We start from the raw sequence: 24,934 nt of genomic DNA, 5'->3' as shown, positions 1-24,934 counted from the left end.
AACACATATTATCGCAGGGGGCGGGGGCAGCAGGCAGGGGTGGTGGGTAGGGAAGAAAGGAGACAAGAAACCTTCTGGGTGCCCTTTGGGTGACGGTCATTCACCACAGACCCCGACCCTTCCTGACAATTCTGAGAGTGTACGCAGGAGGCCGTCGAAGGCCTGGGGGAGAGGACGAAGCCGGGCTTTGGCCTCATGCAACAGAGCCTGCTACAGTGAGGGGCAGGGCCGAGGTTTTAGTCGGACTGGAGCAGAGCCCAGCCACCGAGCCCTTGGCTGCAGGCTCCCTGCCCGGCCAGGCACGGCCCCAGGCCTGTCTGGGGCTTCATGAAGGTGAGCCTTCGGGCAGCCAAGCGCCAGGAATGCGTTCCTCCCCAACCCCACCCGGCAGCACCAGCCTCCTGGCCACTCCGGCCTCCGGCAGGAACCAGAACCCCAGGTGGGGCTGGGCCAGAGCCAGGCCCGAGAAAGGGCTCTTGTCCAGCCCAGAGGGGAGGCCCCCGCGACCTCCTGCGAAGCCCGTGACTCTGCACTTCTAACTAGGTCTGGAGCTTTCGCCGTCCGCAGCGTGGAGTTCCTGCGCTGGCGCCAGCCTGGGCTTCCTCAGAACCCTAGAAGGTCCGAAAATAGAAAAGGAGAAGAGAAGACTGTGGTCAGTGTGGTGGGCAGAGGAGAACTTGGGGAGGGGAGGGAACTGGTTCCTAGGCCTTGGACAGACACCACTGGGACCAGCCGTGGCCTGACCTCCGGTACCCTTCCCCCTTCTCTAAGCCCCTGGCTGCCCGCCTCTCTGTAGAAGGGGCCTCAGATCCTTGGGCCCAAACCTCCGTTGAACAGGTTGGGAGACTGTGGCCCAGAGAGGTGAGGAGACTGACCAAGGATAGGTAGCAGGAAAAGGAGCCAGGATCCGAGGCTCCTGGCCCTTACACCCAGCTCCAACCCCAGCAGGCTCTCAGTTCTCGGGCTGGGGTACTTTTTGGGCCCCAAGCCTGCCCCATCTGCCCAAGAGGCCAAATTCAAGTAGTTTCCTCCCCAAGTGAACTGTCCCAACCATGGAGTGCCCTGTTCCTCAGAACACACAGGGAAGCTTGAATCCCAACTCCCTGCACAGGCCTTGGGAAGGCCGGGCCCTCCTTCGCTCCTCCTGCTGCTTTTCTGCTGGCCTCCGCCTTTTCCTTCCCCTTTCCCCCAACCCCTCTCTCCCCACTGCCACCGTGGGCCCAGCAGAGCCTGGGGGAGGCAGGAAGGGCGGCCTGCCCCTGCTTCTACCCACTCTCAGCCCTGCCTGGACCTCCAGACAGGTCCCTGTCCTTGCGGCAGACCTTGAAGGGCTGGAGCCCACTCCCCAACCCCCACCCCCACCACCAGGCAGCCTTCATTCTTGGAAGGTCCTTGGACACACAAAACCGAAATCTGCTTCCCTGGCTTCTCTGCTGCTGCCTCCAGAACCTTCCTCTGCCCGATGGCGCCTCAGAGGCGGGCAAGCTGCACACCTTCCCCGACCGCGTGCTCCCTTTGGGAGTTTCTCCAAGGTCAAGTCCTGCCTCAGCCACCACCAGCCGTGGGACTTGCGTGACCCTGGCCCGTGTATCTCCTCCCCTGGCTGATCCTAATCTCTACCCTTTCCCTGCAGTAAATCATAACTGTGAGCATAAGGGCTTCCAGTGAGTTTTGTGAGTCTTTCAGCAAATGATTTGAAGCACCTCCCAAACTCGCACCTAGTGTCAGAAGTGAGGACAGTCTCGTGCACAGACCGTGCTCCCCAACCTGTCGTTGGCCCCACGTCACTGCAACTCCTCCCACGGTCGTGCGTTTAATCCCCACAACAACCCTCTGGAGTAGGTATTATTGCCATCAGTCCTGGTTCACAGATTGGGAAACTGAGTTAAGCAACCTGACTGAGGGGGCACGGCGGGTAAAGGTGAAATTCAAAAGCAGGCAGCCAGGCCCACCGCAGTCTACGCCTGTCACCACCGTGCTGTACTGCCCAACTAGGGGAGACTGAGGGGGGACGCGTGAGAGTTTGCAGGGGAGAATTCCCAGAGGGGTTCCCTGGTAAAGAAGCTGAACTTTGTCCTGGGGCCAGTGGGAAGTCCTTGGTGTTTTCGAGCAGGGAGTGACATGAGTAGCTGCAGGTTTCAGCGAGATCCTTCTGGGTGAAGCATGAAAACGAGTGGGGAGAAGACCAAATGTGGCTACTGCAGAGGACTGGGCGTGGGGGGTGGGCGGGGGGGACAGTGCTGGTGGGACCTGAGCTTTGGTCTTGGTGATGGAGAGCAGTGGACACATTCCAAGTCTACCGGAAAGGCAGACTTGACAGGACTTGAGGACAGACTGGACTTAGGGAATAAGGGAGTGGGAGGAGCCAACGGTGACACCCAGGCTTCTGGACTTGACAATTAGGGTGCTAAGTCCTTGACATGGGGTAAGACAGAGGAAGAATAGATTTGGGGTAGACTATACCATCATTAATGGTCCCAGAGTCCTGAAGGCCAGGGCTGCCCCCACCCCAGGGCACAGGACGCTTTGTCTGGACCAGGACAGCCCCATAGCTTCACAGCAGGGAGGCGGTACCGCCCCTACCTCAGCGTTGCCACCAGGTGGCAGCATAGGCCACCTTTTCCCAGAAAGGCCCGCTGAAGGAGGAAGAAAGGAGCATCTCCCAGAGGCAGGGCAGACACACTGGGGAGACCTCTGAAAGTGGGCAAAGGGCCTCACCCAGGGGCCTGTAAATGTGAGTTCCTGCACGTGCAGCATGCAAAGACTCCGCCCCTGATCTAGGAGACGGGAGACTTGGGTTCTAGAGACTCCTTGGGATCCAGAGCCAGCACCTGCCCAGCTTCTCCCCTATAAAGAGCACAAGCCCTGCAGGGGAGCCAGAAGCTGGCGGGGGGGGGGACTTTGAGCTGCTTCTCTGGCTTTCCACCTCTAATAGCTGTGGCTTTCAAACATAGTTTAGAGGCAATTGCCTTTCTTTTTTTTCTTTTACAACATCCCAAGTGCCTCATATATGACACAGAACACAGAGTCATACTGATGTGCTCTAGTTGGAGTGGAGGACCCTCCCAAACCCAACAGAGGATGAAGTCCAGACCCCTCACCTCGGCATTCAAGGTCCTTCACTCCCCACCTCTCCATGCCTTCTCCCACCCAGACCACGCCCTTCTAGTCTTTCAGCCCAGGCCGGACTTGCCCTCGGGAACGCACCTTTCCTCCCCTCTGATTCAAGCCTTCTTCATCCCTTAATGTCAGGTTGCCTCTGGGAAGGCTCCTCCAAAGCCCCTGGTGGAAAGTCCCTCCATCCTCCGCGCTGCCCCACACTTCAGTCACCAAGCACCTGCCGCGGCTAGGCACTTCCAACGAGCCAACAGCACTTCCTCTGGCTCTGAGGATTTCATGTTCAGTGCACGCGCACACACATCTCTCCCTGCTCCTGAGCACCTCCAGGTGGGGACCATGCCCGAGTCCCCCATAGTAGAATAGTCCAGCCTCACACAGCTGGGAGCTGGCAGACTAGCTCTGCCCACCAGGCCTCCCCAAGCCACACTAGCAAATAGTTTGTCTTTCTTGGGTTTTTGCTTCCATACCCGCCCCCTCCCCCCATAATGCTGGCTGCTATTATCTAGCCAGGACTCTGTATAGGATCAGGCTAGCTACGTCATTTGTGGGGTCCAGTGCAAAATGAAAACGTGCAACCTCTTCTTCAAAAATTACTTAAAATGAAAAGATGATGATAGTCGATCATTCAACCAAACACAGACAGATCGCACACCCGTGGGGCCCCCCGTGAAGTTTATGCGCTACACAAGGGGTCTGAAACCCCGATCAGCCCACACCCAAACGTGGGGTTTTGTCTGCCAAGAACACAGGCATTTTTTTCTTCATTCAAGGGCACTGTCTGCTGGTCAAGCTGGGTCCCGCAAGGCTGCATCTGCCCGAAAGACAGTGACTTTTCCTTAAGTTGCACGAAGTTACCGTATTGGCCAGTGGCAGCCCTGCCCATGTTCTCTGAAATCTCATGACCCGGGCACGTGAGCCACGCTCCTGGACTTTTTGTTGAATGAGGAAAGGAGAGCAGAAGTTAGACACAAGGCATTGGAGAGCAGGGATGAGGGCAAGCTAGCACACAACTGTGGCCCATGAATGTCTGATGGACAAGTAAATGGTCCCGGTAGATTAGACATCTAAGTCAGGGCATTGTGGAATTACAAAGCTAAGAGAGATGGAGAAATCATCGACTCTGGGGTTTTCAAGCTCTATTCTCCAAAGCTATAGGGATCTGCAAAGATGTGTTGGGGACACGGGAAACTAGGCACTCGGGGGTCAGGTCCCCTTCCTGCCCTTTGACCTTTTTACCTGTCTCATATGCTGGGCTTCCCATATAAGCTTTCTTTTTTTTTTTTCCTGTATTTTTTAATTTTATTATTTTTTATTTTTCATTATGTTCAGCTAGCCAACATATAGTACGTCATAGGTTTTGTTGTATAACCTTTCGTTTAAAGAAGTTTGCTGGCTCAGGAAGGACGAGAGACTTGCCCAATGTCCCAAGGCAGAGCCTGGGGAGAGGATCAAAGATGCGAGGTCAGAGGTCAGCCATGAGGGCCCAGACAAGAGCCTGAGGCAATACAATCCAGGCAGGAGGGTGAGCATCAGAAATTGGAGTTTTATACCAAAGATGTGGAATCAGAGTGGAGGATCCCAGACAAACCAGAGGGTGGAGATCAGGGATAGTAAATCTCAGCTCCGAGAAGAGATTCAAGGTCAAGTTCCAAGTTCAGAGGCCAAAGGTGGGGCTCATTCTTGCTTTGTTCATCCGTCGGTATTTACTGAGCTCCTACTATGCGCCAGGCACAGTTCTAGGCCCTGGGATACCGCAATGAACAAGACCAAGTCCCTGCCCTCACACAGCTCACATTCTCGGAGGCAGGAAATAAACATTATTATAAGAAAACAAACAAGGCAACCAGCTAGAGATAAGGGATAGGAAGAAAATTAAACAGAGTGGGAGGGAGAGACTGCCAGTAGGTGGGCTAGCTCCTATAGGGTGGTCAGGGAGGGCCTCCCTGAGGAGGTGACATTTGAGCTGCACTCTGAATGAGTTGGGGCCCTCCAGTGTCCCAGCTGGGGGTGGGGGGCGGAGCTGCCTGCCTGCCGGGAGAGCCTGCAGATCCACACCGCAAAGTTGGGCAGGCTGGGCAGGAAGTCTGGCCCCCTGTAACCATATCCCCAGGAAGGAGGAAGCCAGGAAGGCGCTTTCAGCAGTTGTATTCATCAAGGCCGGCTGCAGTAACCCCCGGGCAGCACCAGAGGCTCCTCAGGGCCCCTATCCACCTTTAGCCGCCTGGGGAGGAGACAGCCAGGGAGGGAGGGCAGCCTAGAGTGGGCCCTGGATTCTCTTCCAGACAATAAATGCTTCCAGGTTCCTGGGGAGCATTCCTTGGGTCACAGCCGCATCTGATCTCAATTACCCCCGGTGTAGGGTTCCAGGGCTGGGCGGGGGCAGGGGTGGAGGGAAGGCCGCTTCTCCGTAATCAGAATCTCCTGGCCCAGTGGTGAAAGCACCCCGGGACAGGTCCCCCCAGATTTAAGGATTCAGGGAGGGGGTTCTCCCTGGAAGGAGAGGTCTGGCTGCGGTGGAGAGCCTCTGCTTTATAGCCATTAGCCATTTTACTGTGTGACCTGGTGCAAGTCACTTAACCTCTCTGGGCTCCTGTGGAAATGGTGACAATTCCACCTTTTCCTTCCCAACGAGGCAAGAGTACAGTCCAAGTCTGGAGGGCAAAGCTCAGTTCTGCGGGCTGGGCTGGGGTGGGCTGGAATGGGGTGGGGCTGCTAATCCCTTACTTTTTCCTGTGTTGATTAGATCTTAACCCTCCTGCAAATGCATCTCCACCCAAGATTATGGTGCCAGAGGTGCTGGGATTAACAGATAAAGCAGACCAGGGGCATGCCACCCCACCTCCAACCTTCCCCACTTGCTTGGGCAAGGCTCTGGGCCTCTGGGCCTCGGTTAACGCATTACCCCCTCCAGAGGGGATGTGACGGTCAAATGAGTAACGAGCCTAAAGCGGGTTTGAAAAGATACACACCAGTAGCGGTGTTCGTTGGATCCCATTTACTGTCAACAGCAATCACAAAAACGGCCATACTTCTAAGCACCGGGAGAAAGACTCTGGATTTGGAACGTCTGCCTGATACGGTTTTCGTGACTGATGACCTTGAGCAAGTCTTTCCCCTTCCAGCCCTCAGTTTCCCCATCCACACTGGTGCCCGCAAAGCTCCACCCTGAAGAGGGTCTTCTTCGGGCTCCCGACACGCGCAGCCCCATTTGCACAAGGGGGTGTCGCCCAAGCTACACTGGTGAGTTTTCCTTTATAGGGTAAAGCACTTCCCCCCGGGGCAACCTGAGTTTCACTAACGTGTCTTTTCTTCTCCAGGGACTGCGGCACAAGGTTGGGTTTCTAGCGGGGCCAACGAACGGGAGGGGGCGGGAACGGAGCTGGGCTTCCAGCGGCGGGTGTTGATCGACACGGAGGCAAGGCAGGCTCAGGAGGCGGCGAGCCGGGATTCGAACCCGGGCTGACGGGCCGCAGGGGCGGGGCGCGCTCCTCCTTCCCGGGCCGCGGGCCCGGAGCGGATGCCGGGGTCAGCGGAGCGCGGGGCCGCCAGCCGGCCGGCCGCTCCGCGGGCGCTGCTTTCTCCTTTTATGTCCGTGCGGGGGCCGGGAACTCCCTGCCCCGGGCCGCGGCCCGCGAACAATGCGCCGCTTCCTGCCGCCCGGCTCGGCCGCGGCCCCGCTCCCGCTCCCCGCCCTGCGGCCGCCGGGAAATGGGCCGGAGCCCGGGCCGACCGCGCCGCGGGACGCGGGGTCGCGCCCCGGTACACGGCAGGGCCCGGGGAGGGCCGCGGGCAGGGGCGGAGGGGAGCCGCGCTGGCCCCGCCGCGCGTGCGGCGACGACACGTGCCCCGAGCGCAGGGCTGCGGGCGCACACTCGCCGGGGGTGGCCGGGCCGCCGCTAGGGCTCGGCCGCCTGGTGTGCTCCGCGCCCAGGTCGCGGCTCCGTCCCGCGCACGTCCCCACCGGGCTGCACCGCGGGGGCGCGGACATCCACTTAGTGACTCGCTTGTGGCTGGCCATCTCCAGCGTGCCCGGCCCCCCGCGAGGCGCTGGGGGTTCAGCAGTGAACAAAAGTTAGCAAAGCCCTGGGCCTCCCGAAGCTGACATTCTAGTGAGGGGGAAAACAACACCCTAAATTCCTGCATCCCACAGTAATTTCAAAGTGATACTTTTTTAGGCAAAAATAAAGAAGGGCCTGACCGATAGGGGATATTAGGTCTGTTTTAAATAGGGTGGTTACGGATATTTTAACTGAGGGGACATTTGAGCAAAGACACACCGGACACGAATCACAAACACGTACCTCTCAAAAGGATATGCACTGCGCCCCCGACTAGACGCATTACACATATACACGTGTACATCAGTGTGTCTCCACATACACGCGTCCGCCCTTCCCGTCCACCAGCGCCTACCAGCCCCCACGCAATGCATTGTGTGTGTGCGGTATACGTGGCATCACCTCCATGCACGCGCAAGTGTGCACACCGATGCCCGTGCCTGGTTCTCAGGTATCTACCATCACCCCCATTTCCATGTATTCTTCAACTCACGTGTACCGAGCCCTGCGTCAGGCCCACATGTCACATACCTCTCATTTCATACGACACTTGTCAATATAGTACATCATAATACGTTTGTGCCCATAATGTAACATAGATGACATACTCATATACCCAAGTACACATACCATGAGCCTTGAGTAAATGGATGGCCACACTCTACACACCCACAAACACACCCGCACGTGCCTCTCTCGCTCGTCCATACTATATGCACATTTCCCATATTCCCTTGTACCTATTTTATGCATCCCGTGTACCCGTACCCTGCGCGAATCATCGCAATAACTTTTACAGAGTACTTAGTACGGGCAGCACAGGCACAAGCGCTTAACCTGGATTATTTCATGCAATCGTTAAGGAAACTCTATGCGACAGGTACGACCTATTTAGCCTAGCCGTTCAAAGCTCACACTGCGATCGGAATGCCTGGGTTTGAATCCTGGCTACCCCACTCTCTCACCTCTGAGAGCTTCAGGTTCCCCGTCTGTAAAGTGGGGGCAACAGCCGTCCTTACTTCAAAGGTTATTGTGAGAAGTCAGTAAGATAATAATGCATGAGAAGCACAGAGGACAAGACCAGGTGCATAGTAAGTGCTCAGTAAATACTACCTGGGAATATTAATATCCATTTTGTAGAGGAGAAAAATCAGGCTCAGAGAAGTTGAAGGACGTGCCTGAGGTCATACAGTCTGTAAGTGGAGGAGGCAAGCCTCAAGCCCAGATCTGTGTGATCACACCGTCCAGGCCCGTGAAGTATTCCACGGCACATGCTTGCATATTACACAGCGGAAACGCCCCCACACACGCACACACACGCACAGAGCACATGCCGTGCAGACTCCGTATACACGCGTCACACAGCTCCCATGGTATAGATAGGAGTTCATTCACCATTTATATAATCAATACCCATCCACCCAGCCAGGCAACCATCGAGGTGCTGGGGGCACAGCACACTTGATCCCTGCTCTCGTGGCCCTTACAGACCGGCACACACAACTGTGCACACACACTCTGTGCACGCGCCGCATGTCCACATGCAGATACCCTGTGCTCAGAGCCCAAGCGTCTGACTCGCTCGCACACCTTACTGCTAAGCCGGCAGCACATGATGCACGTGGACACAGGTCTTACATCATTACACACACTCAGCATATCCTTACACGGGTACACATAGACCTCCTACGTACGTGCCGTTCACACGTGGCCAGCGTACACTACCCTTAACCTCCGTCCACATATTACACGTAACCAGCCGTGTCACTCATGTACCTGTTCGCCTTCCTGCCCCACGTGGGTGGCTTGGGAGGCCCGGGTCAGGCCCTCTGGGCCAGTGTAGGGCGGGGGGAGGTCAGAGAGACAGGGCCCGGACCCCCATCGCAGGGGAGAGAAGGTGGCCCGTGGCTTCACGGCTGGCGGCCAGGAAATTATAGTCGACACCAAACCAAAGCGGCCCCTTCGCGGACCAGGTAATCAGGCCTCTCCCGGATTCAGCCTGACAGCTTAAATGTTCTAATTCCGCTGCCAGGGGCCCAGCTCCCAAACTCCGGCCATGGCCCAAGCCTCGGCCCTCCGTCGTAATTGGACCCACGTTTTCATTACTTTGAGATTAGACAGGTCCCCTCCGCCCGGCCGGCCGCAGCTGCACGGGAACCATCCCCCAGCGCAACTGCATTTACCTGATTATGGAGTTTATTTTATAGCAATCGCTCCGGAGTGCTGGAGGCCGCCTTCGCTCCACCCCCTGCTCCCCAGACCCCAGAGGCCTCTCCCAACCCAGGACAAGAAGTTTCTGCCTAATGTACTGAAGCCCCTCCCCCAGGCCCTGCAATCCTGGAAGCCCCCCTCCTGGCTCCCCTGCAAGGACTAGGACCCTTTTCCAAAAAATCACTTAAGGAATTTGAAGAGAGACGGAGGGAAGAGCATTCTAAGACTCCTCGCCCGGGGTCCAAATGGGAGAGCGATCTTCCTTGTTTCATGTATTCATTCAACAAACATGTGTCCAATTCCTGAGCTAATGGCAAAGACATTGATGGGTGAGACCATCCGCTCATTCAACACTGACTGTGCATGTGGCCACAGTCTGGGGGAAGCCAGGCAGGTTTCCCAGCACTTGGTTTATGCTCAGGGGAGGACTGGAGACCTACAGAATGACACAGAGTTAAGAAAGGGTATTGGGGGCACCTGGGTGGCTCAGTCATAAAGTGTCTGCCTTCGGCTCAGGTCATGATCCCCAGATCCTGGGATCGAGTCCCGCATTGGGCTCCCTGCTGGGGGTGGGGGGAGTCTGCTTCTCCCTCTGCCTCCCCTCCTTCCTCAGCGGGAAGCCTGCTTCTCCCTCTCCCACTCCCCCTGCTTGTGTTCCCTCTCTCCCTGCCTCTCTCTCTGTCAAATAAATAAATAAAATCTTAAAAAAAAAAAAAAAAAAGAAAGGGGATTGGCCTGGGGCACCTGGCCTGCCACTCTTCATCTCAGGGTCATGAGTTCGAGCCCCATGTTGGGTGTAGAGATTTACTAAGAAATAAACTTTAAAAGGTGTGTGTGGGGGCGGGGGAGGATGGCGTGCGCCTGGCTGGCGCAGTCAGGAGAGCATGTGACTCTTGATCTCGGGTCGTGGGTTCATGCCCCACTTTGGGTGTAGAGATTACTTAAATAAATAAACTTAAAGAAAGGGGAGGGGGGTTGGGGTTGGAGGTATTTCAGGCAGGAAACACCGTGCAAGTACGATAGCCTGCAGAGAGAACAAGCCTGGTGCACGTGAGGACCTGGAGAAAGATAATGAAGTTCAAGTTTCGGGTGTGCGGGGCAGAGGGAAGACGGAGGATGGAGGTCGCCAGGGCCCCGATCATAAAGGGCCTTGCTTAAAATTGCAGGCGCTTCAGCCTGAGGACCCAGGGGCTGAGGGGGGGCTCTGGAGGGACCCCCTCGCATAGCACGTGGGAACATCTTAAGTAGTGCTGTGTGCCAGGCATGGTTCTGAATGCCCCATGTGTCCTAACTCAGCCCCACACGTGAGGCAAATACCCCAGATCCCTTCCCCACAATACTGAAATCCTAAAAGCTTCGACGACCAAAAGGTTTTACATAGGTTTGGTGCCAAATTGTGCAGTGCCAAAGTGACTTGAACCAAGCAAAAGCTATTTTTGCTCATTTCCCTGCCTGGTGTGAATATTCATGTTTTGTTGAGAAAAAAATATGAATTTGATTATAAGAAATGCCCCAGACCCCACTGGGAGGTGGTAAAGTGTACGGGTTATGTTCTCTATTAGACTTTATTCTCGGAAAAGCTCTGAGACCATCTGACTTCGCAGGGTTTCGATAAGGGACTCCGGGCTTATACTAAATCTTCAGCTCACAGACGAGAAGACTGTGCAGAGTGAGTCGAAGTGAATTGCTCGAGGTCACACAGCAAGATGGGGTCAGGCAGTCTGATTTCAGAGTCTGACTGCAGCAGCACACGTCCTGTCTTTTTGCTTCTTATGCTGTGAAATGGGGGTCTGAGCCTGCCCCGAGGCACAAAGGGGTCCTGCGCAAGGGAGGGAGAGCTGACATCGCTCAGCGCGCACGTGCTCTGAATCGGCCCGGTGCAAGCTCTGCTGACCTCTGACCTTCAGCTGTGCCAGCTTGTGAACATCGTTAGCCCCATTTCACAGGTGGGGAGTGCACGGGCCGGAAAAGGGAGCTGTCTTGGCCAAAGTCCCTCAGCCAGAGAGTCACAAGGAGGGACGTGGGCTCAGGGCTGCAGTCCCCAGAAACCTGGCCTTCCCACTCTTGGCAAGAAGGAAGCATAAGCTGGGCCAGGTGGGGCCGAGGAATGCGACCCCAGTAAAGAGTAGATCCAGGTTAAGAGCCCTCACCCCAGGCTGCCCGGTAGCAGAGACATGGTACCCCGGTGTCACCCGGGGTGACAGCCCCCCCCTCCACTCCCAGCAGGGCTGCCTCGACCTCACCTCTGCCTCCTCTGCCCGTTCTTGGCATCTGTGCCCAGCTCCCTCTGGGAAGCCTTCCCTGATCCATCTGAGCCAAGCTTCTCGCTTCCTGATATTTGAGCCCTCCGACCAGGCCTTCTTCACTCTCCTTCACTAACCAAGTATTTTAAGCTATTTACTCACAGCAGGTAGATTGTGGGGGTCCTCCCTTTGGAAGAGGACTGACAACCAGCTTTGGAGCCAGACTAGATGAGGGTTCAAATCCTGGCTGGATTTGACCTAGGAAAATCATTTTACTTCTCCAGACCTCAATGTTCTCATCTGCAACATAGAAATAATAAAAATGGCACCTCTCTTACAGGGTCGCTGTGAAGGTGAGATGAGACGGTGCTCGCACAATGCCTCTGTGTGGGCCCTCTGCTCCTGGGATCTGTTGCCACAGCTACTCCCAGCGGCCTGTGCACGGCCGACGTTCAGTACATTCCTGTCCTCTCATCATTCCCTTCCCTGCTACAAGGAATGGTCAATTAAAACAAAGCAAAACCCAGCCCTGAGCCTGGCTCTGAGCCTGCCAGGTCTCTCTCACCTCATCTCCTAAGACTTCCCCTTAGGATTCTGGGTTTTGCCTTTGTACTAAGCACTCCTGGCTCCCTGTTCTCTCTCCAAGATTTCTAACCTGCATGTCCTTGCTTGTGCCATTTGGGACACCAGGCATTCCTTCTCGCTGCCCCACTTATGCATGTCTAAATTCTACTATTCATTCCCTCTTCACTCCTTTTGTTCATTCACAACAAATGCTTTACCAGATGTCCACTTCGTGCCCAGTTCTGTACCAGGTACTTTGACGTAACTTACCTTACTCAGTCCTCATGCCAGCCTTGCAAGGGAAGGAGTGGTATCTGCATTTTTCAGAGGAGGAAACTGGGCTCAGAGAGGTTATGTCACTTTCCTGAGATGACCCAGCTAGCATGTGGCAAAGACCCACCAGCCTCTGGAGCCCAGGTTTTCCCTCTTTGCCCTGCAGGTGCCGAGGCCCAGGGTTGGAAAGCAGTATTCTGTGCCTGGGTGAGCGAGAGCTCTGCAGGGAAAGGAGAGGAGGTGGCAAGGGGCTGGGGACGAGATTTTGATTGGACTGGGGGAACGGGTTCTACTGGGAGGATGTGCAGGAGGGGAGCTTCCGTGTGGGGATTTGAACCCAGCTCCATGATGGGGCCTTGTTGGGAGGATCCCAGTCTCCTTGAGGAGTCAACAGGAGTCCTCTTCCACCCTGCCCACCCCCACCTCCCAGCCCCTCTTTCCCAGGTCAGTGTGAGAATAGGTCTGTGATGGCTACTTCCTGCTCTCCTTGAGCAGGACGGGAAAATGAATGGCCCAATGCTGACCACTGCAGGAAGGGTTCAGAAGCCAACCCCCAGCGCCCCCTCCTCCTTCCAGGGGCCACAGCTCTGAGGGAAGCAGCCCTGTGGTCTCAGATCGACCAGCCAGAGGCCAGCTCTGCTAACTCAGGTGGCTGAGAGCAAAGAGCAGCTGCGGCCTGGCAGAGAGAACCAGCAGTCAGTCACCGGGGACGGGGTGGGGGTGGGGGGACGGGGGAGAGCAAGGGCCAGACAGACAGAGACAGACTCAGGGATAGAGACAGAGACAGACAGGGGAGAGGGAAAAAGCACATAGAGGTGCAAACAGAAAGAGGAGCCTGGGGAGGCCGAGAAGCAGCAGAAAGCAGAATGGTCCTCAGGGGCTGCGGAGGGGGCTCTGGCATCAATGCTGTGTGGCTCCTAGCCCCACCTTGCCCTCTCTGGACTGAGTGGTCCCACCAGCAACACGGGAGCAGTACTGTGCACCCCTGCTTCAGTTCGGATTCCTGGATCTCCGTAACCCCAACCTGGGGAGCTGAGGGCAGAGATCGGCCTGGGCCTGCGCCTGGGGCTGTGGTGGCACGGAGGTGTCCCATGTATGCCCAGGGCTGCGGCCGCGGCTCTGTCCACCTCAGGCTTCCGTCGTGTCCATGATGATGACTGCAGCTTGGGTCACATCCCTGATGGGTCCCTGACTACTCGTGCATCCGCGTGTCTCTCTCTGAGTCCCTGATCGTCCACTCTGCCTACACGGGGACCTGTAATAAAGAACCACCCGCAAGAAACGAGGTCTGGGATGCACAGACCCCCGTCGTGGAGGATCCTCAGGGCTAATGTCCCCACCCTGGTCCTCTCCTCCCAGCGCCCACTGTGACGTGCACAGCCTTCAGGCCTGGGCTCCTGACCACACACAGCTTACTCCCCACATTACCCGCCAGCCTCGTGCCTGGTACTGAGTCCAGAGCTGGACTGTGAACTTCCCCAGGAGCATGTGGAGGACGGACCCATATGGGAGGCTGGAGGCTACCTCCTGGGAAAAGCTGCAGGAATTGAGAAGACCAGCTGTAGGAAAGGCGGCTCGGCAGGGCACGGTCCCAAATGCTGGCCTCAGGGGGTGTCATGAGGGAGCACAGGTTCAGGGCTGGGAGGGCTCATGCTTGTGGACAGCACCTGGTCAGCAAGGAGCTGAGGAAGCTGGCAGAGGCTCATTGCAGGGAGGGAGCTCCTCATCCCCAGGGGAGAACAAGCTAGAGCAGCTATACCTCTCCACAGGAATGTGGTGGAAAGGATATCGTCGCCAGATACATGAGGGATCAGGGGCTTTCTGAGGCCCGATTCTGAGAACATCCTGCCTCCCCACCCAAAAAAGAGTGCAAGGAATCAAGAAAGTGGTGAAGGGCCGCTGCCCAGGCTCCAAACTTTCCCACCTGCCTTGGCTAGCTTTTGAGTTTTGCTGGCTGCAGCTCAAGCCCACAGGAGGACTACAAAGGCAATAATAATAAAAACAATTGCATCCGTTGGGGCAGAGCTAACATTCAGCAGGAACACTCTGCTGAGGCCCTAGCGGTTGTTAAAATATTGAACTGCGGCCACACCAGTTGCTAAGGAGCCACTGTCCCAGGCGTCCTGCACACACCCCTAGCCGCCCGGGTTGTAACTCGACATTCCATTCTCTGCCCCGAAGGCCTGCCCGACTCTGAACATCCCTGTGTCCGGTTCACCTGCAGGGACATCGTCCTGCACGGAGATGCCCTGCTTTGGCCGTGGAGGCTGCCCCCTGGGCGGCACCCCCTCTGCCAGGGCCCCGTTCCCAAAGCCTGAGCAATCAAGGCGTGCTCCCTCCCTGGGCTGGTGCAAGTGCCCGCCTCCTCCGGGCCCCTCTGCGGCTGCAAACCCAGCTCATTTGCATGTGGATCGTGCCTGCCACCATGGGTGCTGGGGTCAATTGAAACTCAAGAAAAGAGAAGAAATTTATGCAAAACTGTTGATTGCATTTGTATGTAATGAAATCATCCAATATTCATCTGACTATAGAATCTAATCTGAGAAGAGAACTGAAGGACATGAGTGTCACTGCAAAACCGTAATGAGCCACTGTAGTGATTAAAAAAGCTCTTGAGCCTTCTGAAAATCCAGGCAGAAATAGCGTCTAATCAACTCTGAATATAGGAGGCGAGATTGGGCTGGCGCGCTGCGCACGGCCCGCCGCGGCGCTGGGGGTGCGAGGTAAAGCCTGGCGGCCACGGTCTGTGGGTGCCAATCGCCAGGCCACAATCAGTCGAGTCCTCCGTGCACAAAGCAATCGCCGCCTCTTGCCACGTATTCAAGCCCAATCACGGCTGTTGTGAAGAGCAGCTTCGGGCGTTCGCACCCGCCAGAAGCCTGGCCGGAAGCCCTGTCTGGGTTCCTTGCTCCTGCCTTGGAAGGGAGGGAGGGCTTGGGTCTCTGGGACTGTCACCCCTGGACACCCCTAGGGCCCAGTCAGCCCAAGTGGGGGAGCGGGTCTGTGTTTCTCGGGAGCCCTGGCTCATCACGGAAATGTCACCTCCTCCGTGAAGCATTCCCTGACCGCTCCCTCTACATTGGCAACTCCCACCAAACAGACACACAATGCTCCACCCCTCAGCCCTGCTTTGTTTTCCTTCGTAGCACTTAGCTCTGCCTCGCGTTGTTATTCCTTCATCTGTTTAATATCTGCCTCTTCCGAGTAGACTGTGAGCTCCGCGAGGGCAGGGACTTTACCATAGTCGGTTCACCACTGTGGAGTGTGGAGAACCGGGCTTGACAGTCAGTAGACGCTCAATAAAAGGTGAATGAATAAGTCAATTTCAGCGGGCAGCCAAACGTAAGTACTCAATCTCTCAGCAAACACTTGTGGAGTGCACAGTGCGTGACAGTAAGGCAGTCCCTGCCCCTTGGAGCTCACAGTCTGGGCAGGCAGCAGACACTGAGGTCCTTTACGTATAACCGAATGGGACACCGGGGGACTGCTTCAGTCCAGGGGCTGCAGGAACCCAAGCCGGGGCGGTCAGGGAAGGCTGCCAGGAAGCAGGAAAATGAGGTGGAGATCTACAGGATGGACAGGAGCTAGCCAGGCAGGGTGGGGTCTGGAGTGCCCCAGGCAGAGGGAATGGCAAGTGTAGTCCCTGAAGTGACCAGGGTCTGCAGGGACCTGACGGAAGTCAGAGCCAGAGCAAGGGAGAGCCTGCTGTGAGATGGGGATGGAAAGAAACCTTGCAGTTGAGAACCTGCGGTAAGAATAAGGGGCTTTTCCTGGAGGTGACCGGGAGCCTCTGAGGGGGAGCAGCGTGATTTGCATTTTGTCGCCATATGGAGAACGGGTCAGAGGGGCCAGCTATGGAGGAATGAGACTGGTTTGGAGGCTGCTTGGTTACCCTGGTGATGGCGAGATCTCAGGGGCCTTTGAGCAAGGCCCTGTCATGACAAAGGCTATTTTAAGATGATGAATCTGGCAGCAAGAGATGGAACCAGGTGGGAAGCAGCGATTCATTCATTCATTCATTCATTCATTCATTCATTCATGGGGGCACGCATTCAGCATTCAGCAGACAACTGAGTGCAAACCGCTCTTCCCTGCATTCTTATCTATAGTTTCCAGTAGGCTCTGGGTTTGCCTACCAGGTTACCTATTATTAAAACGGGTTCTAAACTTGGAGTCAGTAGCTTCTGAGAATCCAAGGGATTCTGTGGCTCATGAGGCTGCTTTCTTTAGCCTGGACTTCCTGACATCAAACGGCCTTGTGAGTCATTTGCCTTCTTTAGGCCTTAAATTCCTCATCACTACAAAGAGAGAGTCAAACAAGAGATGATCTCTCAGTTTCCTCCCTGTCCCCCAAACTCTGTAGTTCTATGTCCCACGAAGGCATTATGACACCACAAAGCCCAGTGGATGGAGAGTCCCGAGGTGAAGTCCGCCCTGCTATATGGGCGGCCAGGGGGGCCTGCCGCAGTCAGGACATTGGACCTCAGGGCCCGGCCCTGCTACTCACTTGTTCTGCTGTGAATGAATGAGCTGGTCCCTCTCTGCGCCTCGGTCTCTGCCCAGCAACCGGCTCCTTCCTGGGGAGGTAAGGGTTTAGACTGGCACACAAGGATCCTTCTGAGCTGCTGCCCACACTAGACCCGCTGTACCATGGAATTCCAGGAAACTACCTTCAAAAACAAACAATCGGGGGAGGGGGAACTGCCTAGAAGTAGGGAGAGCTATGCGTCCCCACTGCCCACACCAGGACGCACCCTCCACGTAACAGGTCAGACTGGAGTCCCAGTTCCAACACTTAGGGCCATCCTGTGACCCCGAGCGAGTTGTTTAGACTCGTCCTCACTGGTAACACAGGGGGTCTTTGAGAATCAAATTAGATACGGTAGCTTGGGGCAGAGCATGGACTAAATGCTCCGGAGATGGGGGCCGTGGATAGGGTTGGGCCATGCCTGCCTGGGTGGGTGGGCAAGGACTCGGCCCCTCTTCTTCCTTTGGTCTCTACAGTAGCCTCATTTTACCAGCAAATAGGATTCACCGGCGGCCAGTGGAATCCACAGATTCTTTTAACAGGTAGATTTGGGTGGGCGGAAGCTAATTACCTCTACCTCACTAGCGAGGGGAGAGACGGGACGCCCCTGGGACTCTAGCTTCAGGCTTTGCTGGCAATGGTGCTGGCTAACTAGATCAGGTGATTTCCTGGTCACATCAAACAAGACCTCCTAAACAGTTTTGAGTAGCGGCTGCCGCTCCGCAGATCCCCATTCTGGAAGGAATGCTTCGAATTTCAGGAGCCCACTCCTCTCTCCCCAAAACTGATTATGGGTATTGGATCTAAGAAGTCATCAGAGCCTTGGCGGTTTGCCTCCTACAGTGGTGGACGGGAGAGCTAAGTCCAGTCTCACAGACACCCCTGGGCACTGCCTCTGTGCCAGCCCTGTGCTGGAGGTCTCTGTCCTCCGGGGGCTCCTATCCAGTAGGGAAGACAGTCCATGAACATCACAAAGGGAAACACAAGAGAGAAAGTGCTTTGAGCCCTGAGAGACTGAAACTAGGGAAAAGGGAGACCACATCTGACTGGTGGATGGATTCCTGGAAGGCTTCCTGTAGGAAGTGGCGTTGAGCTGGGCTGAAGGATAGCTAAGATGTGTCCCTCTTTGTCTCTCTGGAAAATAAATAAATAAAACAAAACCAGAAAACAAAGGAATAACCACTCCTATTTTCGCAACCCCAAATCAACACTTGGTCAAGTTTTCATTTCGATCCACATATACGAGATGACTTTTGGGTACCTTAAGTTCTTCCATTGGCAGTGGCAATCTCCAGTATGAATTTGTGTAATGAATTTCACAACTCTCCCTTTCAAAAAATGAATTTATAATGCAAAATAGAGTCAGGAATCATCGTTTTAATTACTTTGTGTTTGTGTCATTCCAGTTTACGTAAGGGGTGTCGCACTGTAGCTACGACTCTGCTTGCTTTTTCCACTGCCCATTATGTCTCGGGGCTCTCTTCTCATTCAAGCACATGGCTGGGGCTCACCATGGCAGCCCACGGACGCACCATGCGTATCTACCCCTGCAGTGGGTAGGGTTTCCATGGATGGAAGATCATCCAGGGATGGCATTCCAGGGAGAGGAAGCAGCGGCAGCAAAGCATGGGGATAGGAAAAGCGGGGGGTGCATCTGGGGGCTGGCAGGGGTCCAGGGAGCACCGGGCATGTGTCGGGGAGCTGAGGGAGGCCCCAAGCCCCAGGCCAGGAATCTACCGCTGGCATGCTGGACATCTGGGAGTGTGGGGACAGGCTCCCCCCCTTTAGAACCGCCCTCCACAATAATTCCACTTATCCACCCTCCAAGTTCTCCCTGGGGAGGCCTCTGTTACTCTTTCCATTAATTGTCTCATTAATGACCCACTGAAGTCAAGTACCCATTGTTCTCTGGGCCTGGGGCAGCCTCCCCGGCTTTCTCCCCCGGGGGGATTTGTAAACGTCTTTCCTTCCCCGCTTTCCTTTGGCAGGCGTCCTTATCTGGTCCCTGCAGCCCTGGCCCGGGCTGCTGCTGCCTCTTCCTCCACCCACGCCCTGCCCACGCGGCCCCGCCGATCCTGGGGCCCTGCAGCCACCACCAGCTCGCAGCCTCCATCGCCCCCCTCACCTCCTTCTGCCTCACGCCGTCTCCGTTCTGTCTACATGTGCCTCTTTCCGGTTTTCTGTTCTCTCTCTCTTTTCTCTTTCCTTCCTTTCTTCCTCTCTCTCAACTGTGTTTCTCTCCCTGGATTTCTGCCGCTTTCTCTCTTCGCGTGTGTTTATCTCCTTCTGTGTCTCTGTCTCTATCTCAGTGTCTCTCTCTCTCTCTCTGGGCGTCTTGGAAAGTCTCTTCGGGATGACAGTCTCACTCTCACCCTCTGTTTCCTTCCATTTCTGACTATCTGTGTCTCTCATCTGTCACTACCTGCTGACTCTGTGCTTGTACGTGTGTGTGCACATGAGTGTGTGTGTGTGTGTCTTTGTCTCTCTGATTCTGCCTCTTTCTCCCTCCCTCTGGCCTTTGTGCATCTGTCTCTACCTCCCTGTTTGTCTCTGTCTCTCTCTCCTCTCTCTGACTCACCTCTCCCTACCCATCCCTCCTCCTTGTGGGTCTCTGAACCCTCCTGATTGACTATTGTCCTGTTTCCAACCCCACCGCCTGCTCACCCACTGGGTCCCCGACACCCACACGGGTCAGACTGCTTCCCTCCGCTGCCTCGCTCCCTGGTTACAGCTCCAGCGTCCCTTGGATGACAGCCTCAGGACGGCAGTGCTAGGAGTAGGCGTGAGGTCCCATAGCTACCAGACTTTGGGAGTCGTGCATCTGTAAAGTTAAAAACAACAACAACCCCCCAAAAAACGGAGGTGACCAACAGAGGGTGACTGTTTATCTTTCTAAATGGGAATTTTTTTTTCTAGAATCACCAACTTCTTCTCATTCTAGAATAGAAAGAACATTTTAACCAACCCCAACAGTGAAAATAGGAAGAGCAAGATCTAACAATAATAGAAAAGTCCTTTAAGTGAAATAAATTTAATTTTACAAAAACATTTGGAACATCCCTGTATTTTACTTATTCTGCCCCAAATGGGTGAAAATGTTGTCAGGGACCAGCCCAGTTGGAAACCACTGATCTTGTGCGAGCCCCTCACTGTACCCATGGGGAAAGGCAGTGACCTTTACTTTGGGTAGCAAGGGCAAAGCTGGGACAGGACCCAGAGCTCCTTGGCCACTCCCACACCTCACGGGGCCCCTCCGGTCTCTTTGCTGAAAGAACTTCCGGAGGCTGCCTGGCTGGGGGTCAGACACCAGGCCCCCCTGCATTTCGTGTCTTCCTCTGGTCCTGTGCGCCTCTGAACACTTTACCCCTCGCTGTGCTTCACTTTCGTCCTGTGTAAAATGAGCAAAATAGTAACTAGCTTCCTAGAGCTGCCTGACACCCAGGAAAGGTCCAGGACTGTTAGCCACTATTATTATTATTATTATCACCAAGTGGGGGGTAATTTGGGCTGAGGCTAGAGCCTGGTAGGGAGAGAAGGCACATGCACCCTGCCACCCAGGGCCATGGCACCCTGCTCTTCAGGACCCCACCTAGCTTGCTCAGGCACTCCAGTCACGGACACGGACACTCCCAGTGGGAGCAAAGGTGAAGCTCCAGGTGGCATTCGTGGCCGCAGATGCCAGCGAAGGGGACCCTGGACAGGAGAGGGGCAGGGTGAATGCCAATGATCATGGACACCATGGGAGGCAGCCTTGAGATGCCCAGAAATTTTGGAGGCCAACTCAGCAGATGAGGTTGGAGGTCTGAGCAAGCAGGTGAGAGTAATTAGGGAAGCTTTGGGTTATTGATGTAAATTGACATCCTTGGTATTCAAGGCCAGGGTTGGACAAACACTTCCCCAGCAGCTGCTCTGAGCTGTGCTAGGCAGGGGATGCAAAGATGAAGAGAGCGGGGAACTCTTCTTTCCAGGGATTCACACAAGGCTTATCCAGTGCTGGTGGTGGTCTGCCTCTGAGGAAGGCCAGAGACACAGGCGGGGCCAGCCTGAAACATGTGACACTTCTGTTCCCTGGTACGTACCACTCGAGGATGTGTCCAGAAAGGAGAGCCCTTTGAAGGTAGAACCGACGGGACTTGGTGACCTCCTGGATGAGAGTGTGAGGGACGGAGAGGCGCAGGCGGCTCCCAGTGTCTTGGCTTGGCACCTGGGTGGACAGCGAGGCATTCCCAAGAGGCATCGCAGGAGAGAGACTGGCCTGGCAGGGACATGTATTCCAGAGGGGGCTGGCTGAGTTTGGGGTGCTTGAGGCATATGCAGGTCAATGGGCACACGTTCAGGGATCAGGAGAAACGTCAAGATAAAGAAATGAATGAGTTAGTGCAAGGATGTGGGACCAAAAAGAGCTGGGAAGGCTAGACAAGTTTTGCCTATTGGGTGGGGCAGCGATCTAAGGGAGCGCCTAGCAGGCAAACAGCCTAAGCCAAGACATGGGGCGGGGGGCGGGGGGGAGCAGCACCCAAATTCAGAAAAGGTAATAATAGCATCGAGCTTAAGCACCAATTGCCTTAGGGTAGTTGTGGGAGGCGTATCACAACTGAAGAGAGGCAGAGGCTGAGATGGCAGACGTCACTGGACGTCGGGTGAGGTCCACACACAACTCGGTAGGCCACCGGGAGCCACTGCAGGGTGCAGCAGAAGAGCAGCATGATGAAAGCTACGTCTCAGCTTGAGCTGACCTTGCAGCACGTGACGGATTAAAACAAAGACCAGAACCGAGGACTATGGGAGACAGGGGTTGCCACTTTGCTCATTCGACAAGCAGCGAGCCTCCTCTGTGCAGAAGTAACCCCTCTCCTCAACCTAACATCGAGCCCCTCATCTGCTAAGGGTTCAGACACGCAACCACCTAGTGTTAATACTGCATGCAAAAATTAAAAAAAAAAAAGAGTGTAGACGTCTACTAAACATTTCAGGATTATCAATACATGTGAAGGAGTTTAGGCCACCTCCTAAAAGAAAAGGAGTTTCATATGTACACATAATGGAACACTATTCAGGGGCGCCTGGGTAGCGCAGTCGTTAAAGCGTCTGCCTTCGGCTCAGGGCGTGATCCCGGCGTACCGGGATCGAGTCCCACATCGGGCTCCTCCGCTGTGAGCCTGCTTCTTCCTCTCCCACTCCCCCTGCTGTGTTCCCTCTCTCGCTGGCTGTCTCTCTGTCACATAAATAAATAAAATCTTTAAAAAAAAAAATGGAACACTATTCAGCCTTAAAAAGGAAAGAAATTCTGACACCTGTTACAATGTGGATGAACGTGGAGGACATTGTGCCGAGTGAAAGAAGCCGGACACAAAAACAAACAGCGTTCTGGAGGTCTCCTTGCACGATGGGAATGTACGTGCTACCACTGAACTGTGTATTTACAAATGGTTAGGGCGGCAAATGTAATGGGTATTTTATCACAATTAAAAATAGAGGTCATTTTTAAAAGGCGTTTCCGAATGGATCACAGAACAAAACCCAGCTCTCAAACAGAAACCACACCTAAAACAGTCATTTGGAAACCTTCAAATAAAAGAACGGGAAAGCTACACCAAGCAAATGTAAACAAAAAGCAAGTGGGGGCTGTGAGCTTGATAGAGGACAAGACAGAACTAGAGACTCTAAGCACGGAGTGAGATGAAGATGAGAGAAGAGTCAGGCTCTCTGGGCACCGGACAAACCAGCAGCAAGTCATCCCGCAGAAATTGTAGGAAGTGCAAGAAGAAATACGAACGCTAGTAACAGGAGACTGAAACACCACCACCAGTCCCAGACTCACCAAAAGGCCAAAAAAGAATACAGAAAACCTAATACAGTCTGTAAACTACACTTCCTGTGTACATAGCAAAGTTCGTACCCGCCCCCCAGAGACTATACATTTTAACGCACATCATGGAAATTGACCACGTATTAGAGCAAAAGAAACGGCAAAGCCTTGCTCAATGGTTTCAATGGGATAGAGGACGTAGGAGCGCTTTGAAAACTAAAAGGGACCAAGCCAATATAACGACACTATTCCCGTCGTCATTGTCATTATTCGCTGGTTCTCTTACACGCTCTAGCGGAGTCTGCCGAACAGGTGGGAGGTGGAAATACGCACACACACCTTTGCTGTCATCCCTTCGGTGCTGACCGTGTGCCAGCTCCTGCGCAGCTTTCGACACACACCTTTATTAGAAGTAGCTAACTGCTGTAGGAGAGCGAGCTTTCCGCTTCTCTTCTCCCACCGTCGGGGCTGGAGCAGTGCATTTTGAGTAAGGATTCGGTGAAGACTTCCGAACTGAAGTGCACTGTGTAAGGACCTACTTCAAAGCCGGATCTGAGTTTCAAACTCCAGTCTGGCACTGATGAGCTGTGTGACCTTGGACGAGCTGAATGCCCATCCTGAATTTCTCCTGTCAACCGACAGGGGTAATACTCACACCAGCTGGTACCATTCAGAAGTTTAACTGTAGTAACACCTGCAAAGTGCCCAGTATGGCCCCTGCTCTAAGGTAGGCACCCAGTAAAGGTTAGTCTGAGGTTGGGGAAGAGTAGCTAAAACTCTTAAACTCACATAAACTTACAGTAGGGGTTCTTTTTTCTCAAAAAGCAAGAAAATCATCTTTAAGCAGATAAACTTAGAATAGGGGTTCTTTTTTCTCAAAAAGCAAAAAAAAAAAATCATCTTTAAATAAAAACATCCTCCCATGCATGTAAAATGATTTTTTTTTTAAGATTTACTTATTTATTTGAGGGGGGAGGCAGGAGGCAAAAGGGAGAGGGAGACAGAGGCCCACCCAAGCAGACTCATGCATGGAACCTGACACAGGGCTCGATCCCATGACCCAGAGATCATGACCCGAGCCGAAACCAAGAGTCAGACACCCTAACCAACTGCGCCACCCGGGCACCCCTGTAAAATGATTTTTAAAAATATCATACGGGTAGCAGTGAAGTTAAGGTACATCCGTATTATGGAATACCACACTGCAGTGAAAAAGGGTGAGTTATATCTCCATGTTCACACATGAATAGATGGCCATTATGTGTTGCTGGGTTTAAAAAAAAAAAGCAAGTTTCAGAATGAACAGAATATTTCCCTTCCCTGCTTTTTAAAAATTATGTACATATAAAGGTCTGGAAGGATACACATCTAATCGTTACAGAGGAGTAAGACTGGGAACTTATGAGAAGTTTGTCTTTTAACTTTTTATATTCCAGTTTCTTTTGTAACGTCACACACACACACACACACACACGAGCATGTAAAAAAGAAAAAACCCAACAGGACAAAAGTTTTCGAATTCTCTTTGGCCTGTATGTTTCATGGGACTTGGAAAGCTGGTGAGCTGAATGGAGGAGGCGGTTAATCCTTCTGGCGAGGGTAGGAATTTCCAGCCCCAGCTTCTCCTTTTGAAAGAAAGAGGTTCAAGGAAGGAGTGAGGGAGAAGGCATCGCTCGAGCATTACTCATTACTCGGCAGATCCACACAGGTAGTCTCATCCTGGTCCCTGCCACTACCGCAGCCCGACACAGAGGAAAAGAGCAACGCTTTGATAAATGTCAACTGGAATAGAGCAATCAGCTGAAAGCCATTTGCTGAGCTGTCTGACTGCCCTGGGCTCGAGGTTTTCCTTTATTCATTTATCATGATATACAGCTTTGGCCAACATACACACAGGAGAGAAATTGTTGACATGTGGGACCCAAGTACAGAAAATCTTTCATTTTCCATCCCTCCCAACCCCGTCTGTTCACCAAATAAGTTTTTGTTTATTTAAAGACTACAGAGGATTTGGCTGTTAAGAACCAAATGCCTTTGGAGTGGAGTTACAACATAATTTATCATTTCCTCTGTTTATTAAAAAATCCTGCATCTTTGAGAAGCACATTTGCTGTGAGTGGGGGATTTC

The 24,934-nt window shown here is 54.0% G+C and overlaps 1 long non-coding RNA gene across 1 annotated transcript; it reads right to left on the bottom strand.

Moving 5' to 3' along the window:
* On the bottom strand, window positions 1-22,128 carry LOC121103093. The gene is made up of 3 exons (XR_005835242.1): window positions 19,123-22,128; window positions 16,977-17,046; window positions 1-611 (listed from the first exon to the last, which is right to left on the bottom strand). It is a non-coding gene; the product is annotated as an uncharacterized LOC121103093 (long non-coding RNA).
* Window positions 22,129-24,934: the final 2,806 nt, after the last annotated feature.

The sequence above is a fragment of the Ursus maritimus genome, unplaced genomic scaffold, assembly GCF_017311325.1.
Source record: "Ursus maritimus isolate PB19 unplaced genomic scaffold, ASM1731132v1 scaffold_17, whole genome shotgun sequence".
NCBI lineage: Eukaryota > Metazoa > Chordata > Mammalia > Carnivora > Ursidae > Ursus > Ursus maritimus.
The sequence above is the reverse complement of the archived record's forward strand: the minus strand, read 5'-3'. Positions and strand labels throughout refer to the sequence as shown.